Genomic DNA, 18221 nt, shown 5'->3' on the forward strand with positions numbered 1-18221 from the left:
ATATGCAGAACTGGAAACCAGAAGTCTGATTCTGTTACTTTACCAGGCAAAAGAGACACTGAAGGTGCAATTAAGCTTATTAATCAATTGGTCAAAAACTAGGGAGGTCATCTAAGTGGTTCTAACCTAATCAAACGAGTTCTTTAAAAGTAAAGAGTTTTCTTCAGCTGATATCAGAAGAGGAAGTAGGAGAGAATTGAAACCTGAGGGGGATTCAACATAAGGGAGGCTCCTGATGCTGAGAAGGTTAGTGCCACATGGAAAACCTTTAGAGTGAACTATACGAACCACGAGCAGTCCCTTGCCAATGGCCAGCAAGAAGACAAACACCCTACTCCTACAGAGACAAGGAACTGAATTTAATCAACAACTTGAATGAGCTTGAAAACCGATTCTTCCCTAGAGTTTCCACATGAGAACTTGCCTTAGCAGACACCTTGATTTCAGTCTTGTGATATTCTGAGCAGAGAACCCATTCTGAGCAGAGAACCCAGTCACAGTGTGCTGGACTTCTAACCTACGGACTAGGAACTAACAGATGGGCACTGTCTTAAGTTACTAAGTTTGTGATAATTTGTTACTCAGTAAGAGGAGCAAATACACACATCAACAACTGTTCCTACATCATAAAAAAGAGAAACCAGATATTATGTGCCTCCTAATGAAAAAAAAAATCAAAATATATAGAACATAAAACATAATGGAGTCAAACAACAACAGAAAAAAAAATGCAAAGATCATATAAAGTCTGAATAAGACTCTGGATTCAGGAATCAATTTATGGGAAAATAGAAGATAGAGGAAGATGCTGAACTGTACCATGTCTGTACAAATGCAAAAATCCAAATTCTGAGAGAGCAAAAGATCAAATGCTCCAGGTTTTTCAATAGATAAGCTCTGAGAAAATAAAGTGCTGAAGGGAGACCATGTAGATCAAAATACCCTTAATAGAAATTTTTAAAGACTAAATGACTATATCTACAGATACACATGTGAGTGATAAACTATAAAGTAGTGCAAAGAAAAAGGATTACTATAATAATCAAATTTGCATTTACTTTGCTGTGGGGGTGGGAGAGAAGAATTTCAGATAGGGATAAAACCAAGAAATACTTCTGCCAAAATTCTATTTCTTGACCTGAATGTTGGAAAATATTATATTACACCCAATGAATATTTGTTGAATGAATTAATGAATACATTAATCAAGTATAAAACAGAGATTTGGGTCTTCATTATTTTTCCTGACAGCCTATAATGCTGTTTAAAAATTTAAACAACACAGTTCTCTTCACTAAGTTTATGATTATGATATTTAACCAGGTGAATCCCAAAGTCCTAAACCTAGAAGAGAAAGACCATTTACCCATTTCTTAGGAATATCATTTCACCCCTAGTCCCTACAAAGAAGGTCAGACTGTATAGTCTCGCACAAGAAACTCAGGTGATTATAGGGCCTGTGTAGGGAACTTAAATGAGTGAAACTGGTATATAAAAATGCTATATGGGAACAGGTGGTAAGACATCAGTTTGGAGAAAAATAGGGAGTGTAAGGGATCATGGAAAACTAGGAGTCACAGAGCTTTTCTGAAAAGTCAAAGACTGCTCTTTTATAGCCTTTTTGCAGATATGGGGGATTGGGGCCAAGTGTTGCCCAAGTGTTTTTCAAGAGAGTTTAGATATTTAAAGATTTATGTGAAATTCCTCCCCCTTTTTTGTTATTAAATAATTCAAATATAAAACACTGTGTGGGCCAATGTCGTGAGTGCCAAACTAAACACTCTGAAGCCAGGTCCAGCCAAGAGGCTGCCAGTCAGCTACCTCTGGATAAATATCCAGGACGGGGACTTGCATGTTTCTGCTCTATCATCCCCTTGCTGCCACCCTGGCTGTTTCTAATATGCAGATATGTGCAAACTGTTTGTGTGCTGATTCCTAAGCTATAGAAGGTGTCTCAGTAGGGCCATTTTCCTGAAACAGTCTTGGCAACAACTTATCTGAAAGGCCTTCAACTAGAGCAGTTCTTTTCCTCAAACCAAATTCTTATTAAATGGGTTTTACTCTGAAGGGGGCAGAAAAGGATCAACTGGTAAGGAAGGATAAGTTTCTCCATGCAGAAATAGTCAGGTCATCTCTGTCCAAAGTTGTGGAAGACTGGGCAATTCCTCAAACTGCTTGATCCTCACAGCCTAGATCTTTGGGTCACACAGGAGGAAAACATTACCAACTTTCTGACTTAAAATAGGGAGTCTGCATGCAGCTCAGGGGTGCTGCAATATTGCGATGAACAAAAGCACATGCAGGAGCTGAACGCTGCCAAGTCTTCTTGACCACCATTAGCACTGAGGCTTCACATTATTACATTGCCGTCTACTGAGGAACTCCAAAACTACAATTACACAGCTGGTACCATTCATCACTGTACCCTTGAGTGTGAAAAGAGAATTGGAAATTATAGTCTAAAATGGGCACAAAACTCCTACTGTAAAATAATATTATTTCCAGAAATCCCAAATTGTTATAATTTGGCTTTCACCCCAAAAGGAAAAAAAAAAAAAAAAAAAAAAAAAAGATCCTAGGGGTCCAAAATTTCCAGCTAGATTCCAGATGTCTCACAAGAAAATCTTTCTATACTTTAGACAGACAATCTTTCCAAAGGTACTGATTTTCTGAATGCCTATGAGAATAAACTCACCAAAAAACAAGTCCATATTAACATGTTAAATAAAACTTTGTTAGAAAATTCCACAAGACCACTAGTCCCAGAGGTAGATGTCAACATAATTAAATTTCTTCAGCACACACTGTGGGTTCTCATTAAAAGTGTATCAGCCAAAGGGGTTGGGCATTTCTGGGCATTCAAAGCCAACTAGAATGCTAGGTACCTTTTATAGGATTCCATAGGTGAGCAAGGCTTGCTAGAAGATTAGAGATTCTTCCTATGACCATATTTTGTGTGGGGCCTTTGAGTATATATTCAACTTATCACTTTCCTTAAATAACAGACACATATCACACCAAGGTGAATGTACCTAGGAATGTACTTCATGTCAGGAACTATGTACCTATTAGGGCTCCAAAGAAGACCAAAAGATAGCCTCTGTCTTTACGAGCTCACAATCTAGATACAGCTCCTGTCTGAGCTTCAGTTTCCTCTTCAGTGAATGAGAGGGATGGTTTAATAATTGCTGAAGCTCCTTTCAGTAATTCCACACTGTTGTTTCCAAGGATCTGCCAGATTTACAACATCTGCCTATTTTGTTTCAGGTGAAACATGGAACATGGAACACTCAGAAAAGGATGATGTAATTCTTAAGTCGGGGCTTGGGTTAGTATAGAAGATACACTCCATTAGACAGACAAGGATGTAACTTTCATTGAATTATAATACTCAACTTCTGTGCCTTGAGAAGCAATTTGCATATAGAATTATAGGTCTGTAATGGTTTAACAAAAATTATAAAATATGCCTATAGTATTTTAAAACTGTAGAGTAACGTTTCTTTTAACATAAAGTTGAGATGGCACGGCTCCATGACACCCATGGCATGATGAGAATGCAGAACAAGGAATAGAAAGAATAGAACACTGCACAAATAAGGAAGCAATCAAAAAACTGAAATACAATCTATGGATTGGTTAATATATTTGCAAACCATATATCTGATGAGGAGTTAATACCCAAAATATATATGAACTCACATAACTCAATAGCAACAAAATAAACCAATTAAAAATAGGTAATAAACTTGAAACATATTTTTTCAAAGACATACAAATGGCCAACAGGTATAGGAAAAGGTGCTCAATATCATTAGTCGCCTAAGAAACAGAAATCCAAACCACAGTGAGATATTACCACACAGCTTTTAAGACGGCTATTATCAAAATAAAACAATATATAAATAAAAAAGATAACAAATGTTGCTAAGGATATAGAGAAAAGGAAACCTTGTACACTGCTGATGGGAACATAAATTGGTACAGCTATAATTTTTAAAAAAACATACGATCCAGCAACCCATTTCCTGAATATATACTCAAAGGAAATTAAATCAATACCTTGAAGAAATGCTCCCATGTTCATTGCAGCACTACTCACAATTGCCAGGAAATGAAAATAATCTAAGTATCTATAAAAGCAGATAAAGAAACTGTGGTATGTATGTCAACTATATTTTAACTAAAAATAAATAAACATTTTGTAAAAAAAAAAAAAAAACAACAACAAAAAGAGGAGTTCCCACTTGTGGCACAATGGGATCAGTGGTATCACTGTAGTGCCAGAACAAAGGTTCTGTCCCCAACACAGTGGGTTAAAAGGATCTGGCATTGCCGCAGATGTGGCACAAGTCACAGCTGTGGCTCAGATTTGATCCTTGCCCTGGGAACTCCATATGCCATGGGGTGGCCAAAAAAGAGAAAAAAAAATGTAAGATACATACATATTCATATACATATATATGAATATTATTCAGTCTTAAAGAATGAGATCCTGTCATTTGCAACAACGTGAATAAACTTGGAGGACCATGAAAATGAAATAAGCCAGACATAGAAAGGAAAAAAAACCCCACAACAACCGCATGATCTTACTTATATTTGTAATTTTAAAGAGTCATATACATGGAATCAGTGAGTAGAAGAATGGTTACCAAGGGCAAGAAAGGGTAATGAAGAAATGTTAGTCAAAAGGGTACAAAGTTGCAGTGACGTAGAATGAATACGTCCAAAGATCTAATGTACACAATGATGACTACAGGTAATAATATCATATTGAATACTGAAAATTTGCTAAGAGAATGGATTTCAGATGCTCTAATCACACACACATGCACTATGGTAACTATGAGAGGAGAAGATGTGTTAAATAGCTTGATGGTAGTAACCATTTCACTATGTATACATATATCAAACCATCACGTTGTACACCATACAGCTCAGACAGGAGCTCTAACTAGATTGTGAGCTCTTAAAGACAGAGGCTCTTTTAGTCTTACCTCACTGTAGTTTTGACTTGCATTTCTCCAATAATTAAGAATGTTGAGCATCTTTCCACATGCCTTTCGGCCATATATATGTCTTCTTTGGAGAAATGTCCATATAGATAGATCTTCTGCCCATTTTTTATTTATTATTTTTTTTTTTTAAACTAAGCTATGTGAGCTGTTACAAACAGTTGTGATTTTGGAGATTAATATATTTTTTACCATTCTGTAGGCTGTCTTTTCCTTTTGTTTATGGTTTACTTTGTTATGCAAAAGCATTTAAGTTTAATTAGGTCACATTTGTTTATTTTCATTTTTATTTCAATTACTCTAGGAAACAGACCCAAAAAGATACTGCAGCAATTTATGTCATAGACTGTTCTGCTATGTTTTCCTCTAAGAGTTTATAGTATCCAATCTTACATTAAGGTCTTTAATCCATTTTTCATTTATTTTTGTCTTTGGTGTGAGAGAATGTTCTAATTTCATTCTTTTGCATATAGCTGTCCAGTTTTCCCACCACCACTTATTGAAAAGACTGTTTTTTCTCCATTGTATATTCTTGCTTCCTTTTGTCATATATTAATGTACTATAGGTGTATGGGTTTATTTATCTGATTTCTATCCTTTTTGATAACTGTTGCTTTGTAGTATGGTGTAAAATCAGAGAGCCTGATTCCTCCAGCTCTGTTTTTCTTTCTTAAGATCACTTTGGCTATTCAGGGTCTTTTGTGTTTCCATACAAATTTAATTTTTTTTCTTCTAGTTCTGTAAAAATACCATTGGTAATATGAAAGGACTGCACTGAATTTGTAGATTGCCTTGTGCTAGTTTCAAAGAACTAGCTTTTAGTTTACATTGTTTTTTATATTATTTTCTTCATCTATATTTTATTTATGGTCTGATCATTGTGATTCCTTTCCTTCTATTAACTTGGGGTTGGGAGTTCCTGTTGTGGCTCAGTGGTTAACGAACCCAACCAGTTACCATGAGGTTTCAGGTTCAATCCCTGGTCCCACTCAGGGGTTAAGGATCTGGCATTGCTGTGAGCTGTGGTGTGGGCCGCAGAGGTGACTCGGATCCTGCATTGCTGTGGTTGTGATGTAGGCTGGTGGCTACAGCTCTGATTCAACCCCTAGCCTGGGAACCTCCATATGCTGCGGGTGTGGCCCTCAAAAACCAAAAAAAAAAAAAAAAAAAAAAAAAAAAAAAAAAAAAAAAAAACTTTAGGTTTTGTTTGTTCTTTCTCTACTTGCTTTAGGTATAAAGCTATGGGGGATTTTTTTCTTATTTCCTGAGGTAAGCTTGTATTGCTGTAAAACTTTCTTCTTAGAACTGCTGTTGCTGAGTCCCACAGTTTTTGGATCATTGTGTTTTTGTTTTCATTTGTCTCTAGGTATTTTTTTATTTCCTCTTTGATTTCTTCAGTGATCCATTGGTTGTTTAATAGCATAGTATTGTTTAGCCTCCATGTGTTTTTGTTTTTGTTTTTTTTTTTTGCGGTTTGTTTCTCATAGTAGATTTCTAATCTCATGGAGTCACGGTTAGAAAAAAAATGCTGGATGTGATTTCAATTTTCTTAAATATACTGAAGCTTGCTTTGTGGCCCAGCATGTAATCTATCCTCTAGAATGTTCCATGTGCACTTGGAAAAGAATGTATATTCTGCTGCTTTCAGATGAAATGCTCTATAAATATCAACTAAGGCCATAGGGCCTAATATGTCATTAAAGGCCTGTGTTTCCTTGCTGATTTTCTGTGGGAATGATCTATCCACTGATGTAAGTGGGGTATTAAGGCTCCTCACTATTATTGCATAACTTTCAATTTCTTCTTTTTATGTCCATTAACATTTGCCTTATATATTAAGGTGGTCCTATATTAGGTGTATATATATTTACAACTGTTGCAATTTCTTATTTGATTGATCCCTGGATCATTGTATAGTAGCCTTCTTTCTCTCTTGTACCAGTATTTATTTTAAAGTCTATTTTATCTGATATGAGTATTGCTACTCCAATTCTCTTTTTATTTCCATTTCCAATCTCCTCAATTTGAATCTTTACATATCTCTAAACCTCAAATTGGCCTCTTGTAGACAGCATATATACTGATCTTGGCAAGGCCATGTCTTTTGATGGAAGCATTTAATTTATCTACATTTAAGATAATTATCACTATTTATGTTTTTATTGGCATTTCATTAATTGGTTTGGATTTGTTCTGTTTACAGGTCTTTTTTCTTCCTTTCCTCTTTTTCTCTTTTTCTTATTTGATGACTGTCTTTTGTGTTGTATTTGGATTCCTTTTTCTTGTGTGTGTGTGTGTGTGTGTGTCTGTATCTATCAAAGATTTTTGGTTTGCAGTTACCAAGAGGTTTTGTTATAGCACTACCCCCCCAATATGTGTGTATGTATGTGTGTGTGTGTGTGTGTATTTTAAGTTCATGCTCTCTTAATTCAAATGCATTTTAAATATTTGGCATTTGTACTTTCCTCCTTTTGTGATTATAGGTTTATATATCATATTTGTATGTGGATGGTTTCCTGCCTTTACCATATGTTTGCCTTTACTGGTGAGATTTCCCATTTTGTAATTTTCTGGGTTTAATTACGGCCTTTTCTTTTCTGTTTAGAGAAATTCCTTTAGCATTTGTTGTAAAGCAGGTTTGGTGGTGCTGAATTCTTTTAGCTTTTGATTGTCTGCAAAGCTCTTGATTTCTTCATCAAGTGGAATGAGAGCTTTGCTGAGTAGAGTATTCTTGGTTGTAGGTTTTTTTCCCTTTCATCACTGTAAGTATATAATGCTACTCTCTTCTGCCCTGCAGAGTTTATGCTGAAAAATCAGCTGATAACTTTATGGGGATTCGCTTATATGTTATAGCTGCTTTTCACTTGTTGCTTTTAATATTTTTTCTTTATCTACAATTTTTGTCACTTTGATTACTATGTGTCTTGGTGTTCCTCCTTGGGTTAATCCTGTATGGGACTGTGAAATTCTGGGAACTGGGTGAATGTATCCTTTCCCATGTTAGGGAAGTTTTCATCTATTATCTCTTCAAATATTTTCTCATATCCTTTCTCTCTCTCCCTCTTTTTCTGGAGAAAAATAATGCAAATGCTCATGCACTTAACAATGTTCCAGAGTTCTCTTAAACTGCCTCATTTGTTTTCATTTTTTTTCTTTTTATCTTTTATTTATGTGTATATTTTTTTCCTACTGTACAGCATGGTGACTCAGTTACACTTACATGTATACATTCTTCTTTCTCATTTTACATGTTCCATCATAAGTGACTAGACAGAGTTCCCAGTGCTACACAGCAGTATTCCATTGCTAATCCATCCCAAAGGCAACATTCTGCATCTATTTATCCCAAGCTCCCAGTCCATCCCCTTCCCTCTTGGCAACCACAAGTCTATTCTCCAAGTCAATGATTTTTAGTTTCATCCATGTTGCTGCAAATGGCATTTTTTTGTTCTTTTTTATGACTGAGTAGTTTTATTTTTGTTATGCTCCATAGCAGTGATTTCCACTATTATTTCTTAAAGCTCACTTATTGTTCTTCTGCCTCATTTATTCTGTTATCATTTCCTTCTAGTGTTCTTGTTGTTTTGTTTTTAAATTCCATATATTTTCTTCTTCCACTCTGTTTAGCTATTCTTTATATTTTCTAATTCTTTCTCACTCTGTGTATCCATTCGTTTCCTGAGTCCCTGCATCATCTTTATGAACATTACTCTGAAAAATTTTATGGGTATATTGCTGCTCTAGGTCATTTAGTTGTTCTTGCGGGGTTTTATCTTGTTCCTTTACCTGGAACATAGTCCTCTGCCACATCATTTTGTCTAAACTTTTATTTGTATTTTTTTATATGTGTGGAAGGTTAGTTAGGTTTCTCAACCTTGGAGTCATGCTTTCTTCAGGGGATATCATATGTGTCCTAGCATTACACTTACTCAAGGGCCAGGGATCAGCTGATCCTAGGGTAAGCTCTTGCCTGTGTTTACACATTCAGTTCTGTAGACTGTGAGATTGTAGTTTTCCTTCTATTGGTGTCTGCCCCCTGGTGGGTAAGGCTTGTCTAGAGGCTTGTGCAGGGTTCCTGGTGGGAGGAGCTGGTGCCTGCCCACTGGTGAGTGGAGCTGGGTTTTGGCCGACTGGTATGGAAGGCAGTGTCATGGAGCATGTCTAGAGGTGGCTGTATGCCCAAAGAGGTCTTTAGGTAGCTCCTCTGCTAATGGGTAAGCTGTGTACCCACTCTGTTGGTTGGTTGACCTGAGGCATCCCAGTACTAGAGCCTACAGGTTGTTGAGTGGTGCCAGGTCTTGGCGCTAATTACCCAAATTCTGCCTCCAGCAAGAGTTCAAGTAGATTAACACTCCATAATATTTCTGCCACCAGCTTTAATTACCCCAGTCACAGCTTCCCCCATGCCATTGCCCCAGTAGACCCTCAAAGACCAGCAGATAGGTCTGGCCCAGATTCCTATGAAGTCAGTTTTTGTACTGGATCCCAGTTCACACAAGACTTGTGTGAGCCCTCCAAAAGTGAGGTCTCTGTTTCCTCAGAACTGTGGAGCTCCTGCAATCAAACCCTGCTGGCCTTCAAATACAAATGTTCTGGGGGCTCCTCCTCCCAATTCCAAACCCCCAGGCTGGGGAGCCTGACATGGGACTCATGATTCTCATTCTTGTAGAACTTCTGTGATATAATTATTCTCCAGATTACGGGTTACCCACCCTAGTCTGTACGGAATTTGATTATATCACAAATACATTCCTTGTACCATTTCATTGTGGTTTATTGTCTTTGGATGTAGAATACTTTTTTTTGGTAGATTCCAGTTTTTTTGTTTCCATTGATGGTTGTTCAGCAATTAGTTGTGATTTGGTGTTCCCATGAAAGAAGTTGAACTCAAGGTCCTTCTACTCCACCATCTTGTCTCAGACCCTCCCAAATTTCTGTGAATGTTGCTATTTTGATCACTTCAAGGACATCCTTAATGAAGAATAGTGAAGCCTAGAATAGTGAATCTTTTCCAGAAAGTTTTCAATTTACTTTGCCCAGACCCATTATAGGAATCACTATCATGGAGCTATAGCCTTACAAAATATATTTCTTAAATATTAAGACTTAAAAATCAAAATGACTCCTTGATCCATGGGCTACAGAATGGATGCTGTATTAGCAGGTATGAATGCACAATACTCTTGTACATCTCCACAGGAGCTCTTGGTTCACCAGGTGCATTGTCAATGAGCAGCAGTATTTTGAAAGGAATCTTTTTTTCTGAGCAGTAGGTCCCAACAGCAGGCTTAAAATATTTGGTAAACCATGCTGTAAACAGATTGTGCTGTCATCCAGGCTTTGCTTTTCCACTTATAGTGCACAAGCAGAGTAGATTTAGCATAATTCTTAAAGGCCCTAGGATTTTCAGAATGGTACATCAACACTGGCTTCAACTTAATGCTACCAGTTACACTGGCCCCTGACAAGACAGTCAGCTTGTCCTTGGAAGCTTTGATATCAGGGTTTGACTTCCCCTTTCAAGCTATTAAAGTCTTACTTTCACAATAACTTTTCATTTTCATTCACGATTTGGTTAACTGTTTGGTGCAAGAGGCCTAGCTTTTGACCTGTCTGGGCTTTTCTCATGCCTCCCTCATTAAGCTTAGTCATTCCTAGCTTTTGATTTAAAGTGAGAGATGTGAGACTCTTCCTGTTACTTGAACACTTAGAGGCCAATATGTGCTTATTAACTGGCCTATTTCAATAGTGTTGTGTCTCAGGAAAGAGGGAGGCCTGAGAAGAAGAGAAATAGGAAAAGAGCCAATCCATAGAACCATGAGAACATACAGAACATTTATTAAGTTCACTATATTGAATGGGCACAGTTTAAGGTACCCCCAAACATTATAACAGTCATATCAAAGATAACCGACCACAGATCACCATAACAAATATAATGATAATAAAAATGTTGAAATACTGGGAGAATTATCAAAATATGACACAGAGACATAAGAACAAGTGCTACTGAAAAAAGGGCACTGATGACTTGCTCAACTCAGGGTTGGTTGCCACAAACCTTCAATATGTAAAAAAATGCAATATCTGTGAAGCACAATAAAGCAAAGCACAATAAGATAAGTTAGACCTGTGATTTTTAGTTTAAAAAAGAAAGAACAGAACTTGGGTTTTATTTTATTTTTATTTTTATTTTTTATTGTTATTTCCCCAACACAATTTTTTTTTTCCACTGTACAGCATGGGGACCCAGTTACACATACATGTATACATACTTTTTTCTCCCATTATCATGCTTCGTCATAAGTTACTAGACATAGTCCTCAGTGCTACACAGCAGGATCTCATTGTTAATCCATTCCAAAAGCAATAGTTTGCATCCGTTAACTCCAAGCTCCCAATCCCTCCCACTCCCTCCCCCTCCCCCCAGGCAACCACAAGTTTATTCTCCAAGGCCATGATTTTCTTTTCTGTGGAAAGGTTCATTTGTTTGTATATTAGATACTAGATATGAGCATTATCATGTGGTATTTGTCTTTGTCTTTCTCACTTACTTCACTCAGTGTGAGAGTCTCTAGTTCCATCCATGTTGCTGCAAATGGCATTATGCCATTCTTTTTTATGGCTGAGTAGCATTCCATTGTGTATACATACCACATCTTCCTAATCCAATCATCTGTCGATGAACATTTGGGTTGTTTCCATGTCATGGCTATTGTGAATAGAGCTGCAATGAACATGCGGGTGCATGTGTCTTTTTAAGGAAAGTTTTGCCCAGACATATGCCCAAGAGTGGGGTTGCTGGGTCATATGGTAGACCTATGTATGGTTTTCTAAGGTACCTCCATACTGTTCTCCATAGTGGTTGTACCAGCTTACATTCCCACCAACAGTGCAGGAGGGTTTCCTTTTCTTCACACTCCCTCCAGCACTTGCTATTTGTGGACTTATTAATGATGGCCATTCTGACTGATGTGAGGTGGTATCTTATGGTAGTTTTGAATTGCATTTCTCTAATAATCAGAGATGTTGAGTATTTTCTCATGTGCTTATTGGCCATCTGTATATCTTTCTTGGAGAAATGTCTATTCAGGTCTTTTGCCCATTTTTCTACTGGGTTGTTGGGTTTTTTTTTTTTTTTTTTTGCTGTTGAGCTGTATAAGTTGTTTGTATATTTTAGAGATTAAGTCCTTGTCAGTTGCATCATTTGAAACTATTTTCTCCCATTCTGTAGGTTAGTACTTGGATGGGAAACTTGGGTTTTAGAATTGTCTGTGATATGGAAAGAATACCTCAGATTATTGCAAATGAAATAAAGTATGCACAGTATTGAGCACATCTTATTTATTACTATGACTACAACTACTATTAAAATACCATATCTAGATAAATGTTTATCTCCCTTTCTACACTTCCCTAGTAACTAACTACAGTTTCCTCCTCACAGCCAAAGATATCTTGATACTTTATCTCTTTTGTTTTTTGTTTTTGTTTTCGTTTTTTAAACTATAAATAGTTCCACTGTCCACAGATTGTTCTTTCTTCCTACAAACATGAGAATATTTCTGAATAAGTCCAGAGAAAGCACACCAAATGCAAGCAACCACTTAGCAAGTTACTGGAACTGCTTTCCAGCAGAGAGAAGACCTCCCTACCAGCTCTACCTAGCCCCCCAGTCTTTCCTTGCCACCATTTGTTTCAAAGACTTTAGCTGATTCATAAGGAACATTAAAAAATGAAATTAATCCCTTGGGTACAAAAATAATCATTGTCCCTGGTATGTGTCTCCCTGAATCCAGCTGTTCTTTAGGCTCCACAAGATACAGAATGCTAAAACATGGCTCCTGACACATCACACCTGCTTCCCAAGGCACATCTCACCCAACACCAGCCAGACTACAACCACAGGCCATGTTTAATGATTCTACAGCACTCAGATTAACTCTCTTGCTTGACTGGCTTTTATGGATGTAGCAAAGTCCATTTGGTCTTGTTTTAATAACATCCCAATAAAAGAGCTGGGAAATTAGATGCTAGGAATGACATTTAAATCCTCCATTTCCCTTTGCTGCAATAATAGCCTTTTTGATAATAAAGTAGATAAATTTTATTAAATTATATGAAGTTTGTCCATTTGAAAGCAATTAAAAAATGCTTTCAGTTCAGTATTACAAAACTATTCACTTCAGATTTGAGGCTGACATTTTTATTGGTAATCTGAGTTATAACATGTTCAGCTCTATGCCCATTCATTGGCCTCTGATACTTCTGCCAACTTTTTACGGTTTTATGTGAAAGTACAGTATTTAAGCCTCCTCTAAATTCATGAGCTTCCCCTGCTTCTGAAAAAGGCTCCCCAGTGTCTTAACCATGCACAACCAGGGCTGATGTTTATTTAAAAACATCTGCTCCATCCTTTGTGGTATAACACACTAAAGTAGCCTGACATTTTAAATACTTTTTCTTTACACTCTGTGTCAAACAATGAGAGAACGTAACTACTTTTGTGATGAAAAACTGTTCAGGGCAATTACAAGATGATACAGTAAGTGGACTAAATGGTACCCAAAGTAATCAAAGGCAAACACCAGGATTAGCCTGAATGCTGCAAAAGCCCACTTTTATGGAGATTTCTAGTTCCCAAATATCTCCATGATTATGCTTTACATCTTAGTGCTTCCTAATTGATAATGAAAATATCCCTTGTTATTTTATTTTTAAGATAAGACTGTGACTTTTTATTTTTTAGGTTTTTGACAAATCAGGACAGGCAAAAAAGAATGCTATCTCTATATCCCTGACTGCTATATCCACCTGGCAGCCTAGAGTGGACAGAAATTCTCTTAGTACTACTGATCACTGATTCACTGGAAATCATTTTTCATAGCCACCCTTACTTATGTCCAGTGCAGATGTGAATTAAAGATGTAAGGAATTACAGTTTTTTTAACCTATGTGCATATGAATCACTTAACCACAAGAATATTGCCCAGTAGAGACCCTGTGTAATCTATTTTAATGATAAATGGGTTTCTAAAAAGGTTCTTCTAATATTTTCAAAGACAATTTTTATCAATCCAAAGACAACTTCAATATCTCCCCCAAAATGCATATACACACACACAAAAAAAAACTTCTCTGCTATAGACTGGGCAAATATAAACTTTGGTTTGGATTCTATTGATAATAGCAGATTATAAAGGCTTTTAATCAGTAGAAAGCCATGTGACTGAAGGCAGTTGAACCTTCAGTGCCCATATCAGCTTAAGAATGATATCTGAAGCAAAGTGACACTGAAAGAAGATAAGTCAAACACAGTTCAATTTCCTGAGGAGCAATGTGACAGCCACCATACACCCAGAGTAGAAGAAAGCACAGTTCTGTTTATTAGCAGGGGAAAGGTTTCTTACCATTGTTGCAAATCTATTCTGCAATCACAAACAAACACAGATTGCCAGTACTAGAAGGAAGTCTTAGAATATTCCCGCAGAAAGGGGCACTGACCAGTCCTGACCAATCAGGAAAGGATTTCTGTGTCAGGCAGGCTCATTGCTAGTTCTCAGTACAAAATTCTGACTGTCCTCCTTCACTCCATACACTTGAGAATCTGCTACCCCATGGGTTAGCAATCATGGGTTAACACAACTGCTCACAACAGTGCCCAATGAATTCCCAAAAAGAAGCCAGGAGTAGAAGGCCATAGGATCTGTGAGAGCAGACTCAACAGGGAAATGTTATTTGTGACCTTTTAATATCATGGCTCACTTTGGTCCATAAATCTCCTTTTCTGATCATACCAACCTACCTTGTGAACACACAGGCCTTTGATTGCCTCTTTATTAGCCAAGCAAATGGAGTGATGGGTGAGCTTCTGTCATGGTGCTGACTCTGTTACAAAGTGTAAAGGGAATTCCCATCCACCCATGGACCGGGAGGTGCCCTAATGTCAAAATGCATCTGTTTTATGGACATTCAACAGAAATGTTTTATCAAAAAGCACAATTATAAATCTCTACCTGCTGTCACTCTCTACTGGACCTTTCCAACCACCACATAACATGTCAAAGCATCTCTCATATTAAAATTTTTAAATAAAAATGAATTAAAACACCTCCTTTGACCCACATCTACCTCTAGCCACCTACCACCATATTTCTGTCCTTCTCTATGGTAAAACTCTTAGAAAAAAATAGCTGTGATATTTTTCTCCATTTCCTCTCTAATTTTTCCTTGAATCACTCCAATTTGGCTGTTGTTCTTACCGTCAAACAAGACAGTTATTTCCAATATCACCAAAAGATAAATAATAACAATAATAACCCATATTGACCTTTATTCACTAGCTGATTTTTTTCCAGCCCCCTTTATCTCTCCTCATATCCCAAACTTCTAAATGCTGAAGCATCTGGAAGTTCAGCCTTAAGACCTCATCTCTTTTTTATCTATACTCTTTTACTAGGTAATTCCATGAAGACCCACAGAATTAGATTCTATCTACATGTTTAACTGTACATCTCCAGTACAGATTTCTCCACTGAACTTGAGACCCCAGCTGCTTCCTCAACACTCAAAGGTGATGCCTGATAGAAATATAATAAAATGTAATCTGTTAATTCCCTGCAACCCTGTTCCCCTGAAGTCTTCTCCATCACAGTAAATGTGACAATTCCATTCTTTAAGATGTTCTATTTCACTACATCCCTCCCCGCTTAAAATTAAACTCATCCTTGGCTCCTCCTCTTTTCTCATTCTTCACATCCAATCTGTCAGCAAATTATCTAATTCCTAGAATCTAAATACTCTGCAGCACCCTATTTTAGGCTATGATCATCATGCACCCAGGTTATTGCCAGACTCCTATCAGAACTCCTTGATTCCACCCTTGACCTCGAACGTGATATCCTACACAAAGTCACCAAAGAGTTCCTTTAAAATGCACATTTAAATTATTTTTAAAATTATCATACAGAAAGGTTGATTCTTTGGGTACAGTATCATGACCCTGATAGTCCTATGATCAAAATCTTCTAATGGTTTACTGAAGTCACCACTGGGGTCCTCAAAGCCATAAGCAGTATGATCACCAATCACTTCTCTCCACTCCTTGCTCTGCTCCAACACACTGCATGCCTTGCTGTTTCTTAAACCCAAGTCACGCTCTCATCTTTGCCTCTCCTCTGTCTGCAGTGCTCATCTCTTGAATACATGCATAGTGTAACACTTTTTCCAGGCTATCCACTCAAATGTCATCTTATCAGAGAAGTTTTAAAAACTCTCTATGCCTTATACTATATTTTTTCTTTCCTTCACAGAGCATGTCACACTATCTGACATACTATTTCTATTACTTGTTTGTTTTAATGCTTAGTACCAATCTCTGCTTCTAGTATGTAAGCTTAGTGAGGGAGAACATTTGTTGCTCACTGCTGTAGCCCATCGTCTAAAACAGTATGATTCATGTAGTAGTGCTCAAATACATGTGAAATCAGTAAATCAAAGGGTATTATATAATACATCAAAGGGCATTAGATTTAGACAAGACCATAGATAATATCAAATTAAATTGAGTTTATCACATATTCCTTACCCAGTGGAAAAAGGTATTCTACCAGTAACTAGAGAAGAAATAACTTACAGATCATTTACAGTATCCTTTACTTTGTAAAGTAAAAAAATATGATAGATTTTTCAGTTTCTAAACTTTGGAAGACATTTAAGTAAGAATTTTGGGACAGTATAAAATTATACAAACTAAGGAAAACCTTAACTAATTATACCTTTGTTTATGCGTACACACAGACACACACACACACACACACACACACACGAACACTGTCTCAGAGAAGAAAAAATAAGGTAAAGGAGGGGGGTGCAGGGAATGGTAGTCTGTTTATATATGCTTGGTTATTAACCCACTGGATGAGAAAGCAAATTTATAACAAAATAAATAAGTGTTAGCTTGCATAGTAGACAGACAACCATCTTCCCGTGTAGGAAATCTGTGATAAAAACTTATTTTAGAGGGAACAATTTTCTTTGAACAAGCTGTGCCATCAAGAGTCTCCTCTTAGTGACACTAGATACCAGTCACAATCCTGTGAAAGACTCCATCCATGGCAGTGTAAGCTTTGGAAAAACAGGACCAAAAGAGACAATGTGCATTTTGGGGAGAGCATTAGATTTTACATATATATAAGCATGCACATATAAACACACATGATTTATATACTTCTTATTTTCCATAAGAATTATCTTCTAGATTAACAGCCTACTCCCAGCACTGATGTTGCAAAATGAGACAATACATTGACCTTTTATAAGTGTTATTAATGAAACTCCTATATAGAGAGCAATAAACTGTAACTATGCCAAGAGCAGATTTTAGGGAAAGAAGATTTGAGGCTTCTTAGAAGTATGAAAGTGCTTTTTTCATATGTACATCCTCTTTTTAGTACCCTGCGTCTTGGATTCAAACACTCTTGGATTCAAATCATGGATGTGGGAACCACCGGCAGATTGACCTTGAACAACATTCTTACTCTTTTTTTTTTGGGTGGGGGGCACACCCGCGGCATATGGAGGTTCCCAGACTACGGGTCAAATTGGAGCTGTAGCCACTGGCCTACACCACAGCCACAGCAACGCCAGATCTGAGCTGCATCTGCGACCTACACCACAGTTCATGGCAACGCCGAATCCTTAACCCACTGATTGAGGCCTGGGGTCGAACCTGCATCCTCATGGATGCCAGTCAGATTCATTAACCGCTGAGCCATGATGGGAACTCCCCATTCTTAACTCTTGAGCTTCATATTCTTTCCTCATTAAATTGAGCACCTTCTGCTGTCCCCATAAACCACAAGGCCACTATGACGATGGGATAAGATAATATGGGTAAAGTGGCTAGCACAGTGCTTAGTATATGGTATATTCCTCTTATATGAACTGCAGTTCAATGTCAATCCCATCAAGTGAGGCCCAATAAAAGTGGGACATATAATGTGCTCTCCAGTGAAGAAATGAAATTTTGACATTGCGTACTTGTTGAGTACTCAGTTATTTAAATTTGACTACACTTCCGTAGAGTCTCCAGTGGATTTTAATCTTGTCCTGAAATGTTATGTATTGTTCCCCCCTCCTGATTTTCTTCCATACTGACTAGTCACCTTACAATCAAAAGAATGTCTATCATGATTAGTAGAA

The 18221-nt window shown here is 37.2% G+C and overlaps 1 long non-coding RNA gene across 3 annotated transcripts in view; it reads right to left on the reverse strand.

The window, feature by feature from the left end:
* LOC106509892 overlaps window positions 1-18221 on the reverse strand; it is a 479383-nt gene that overhangs the window by 374701 nt on the left and 86461 nt on the right. The window lies entirely within an intron of this gene.

Source organism: Sus scrofa, chromosome 3 (assembly GCF_000003025.6).
Source record: "Sus scrofa isolate TJ Tabasco breed Duroc chromosome 3, Sscrofa11.1, whole genome shotgun sequence".
Lineage (NCBI taxonomy): Eukaryota > Metazoa > Chordata > Mammalia > Artiodactyla > Suidae > Sus > Sus scrofa.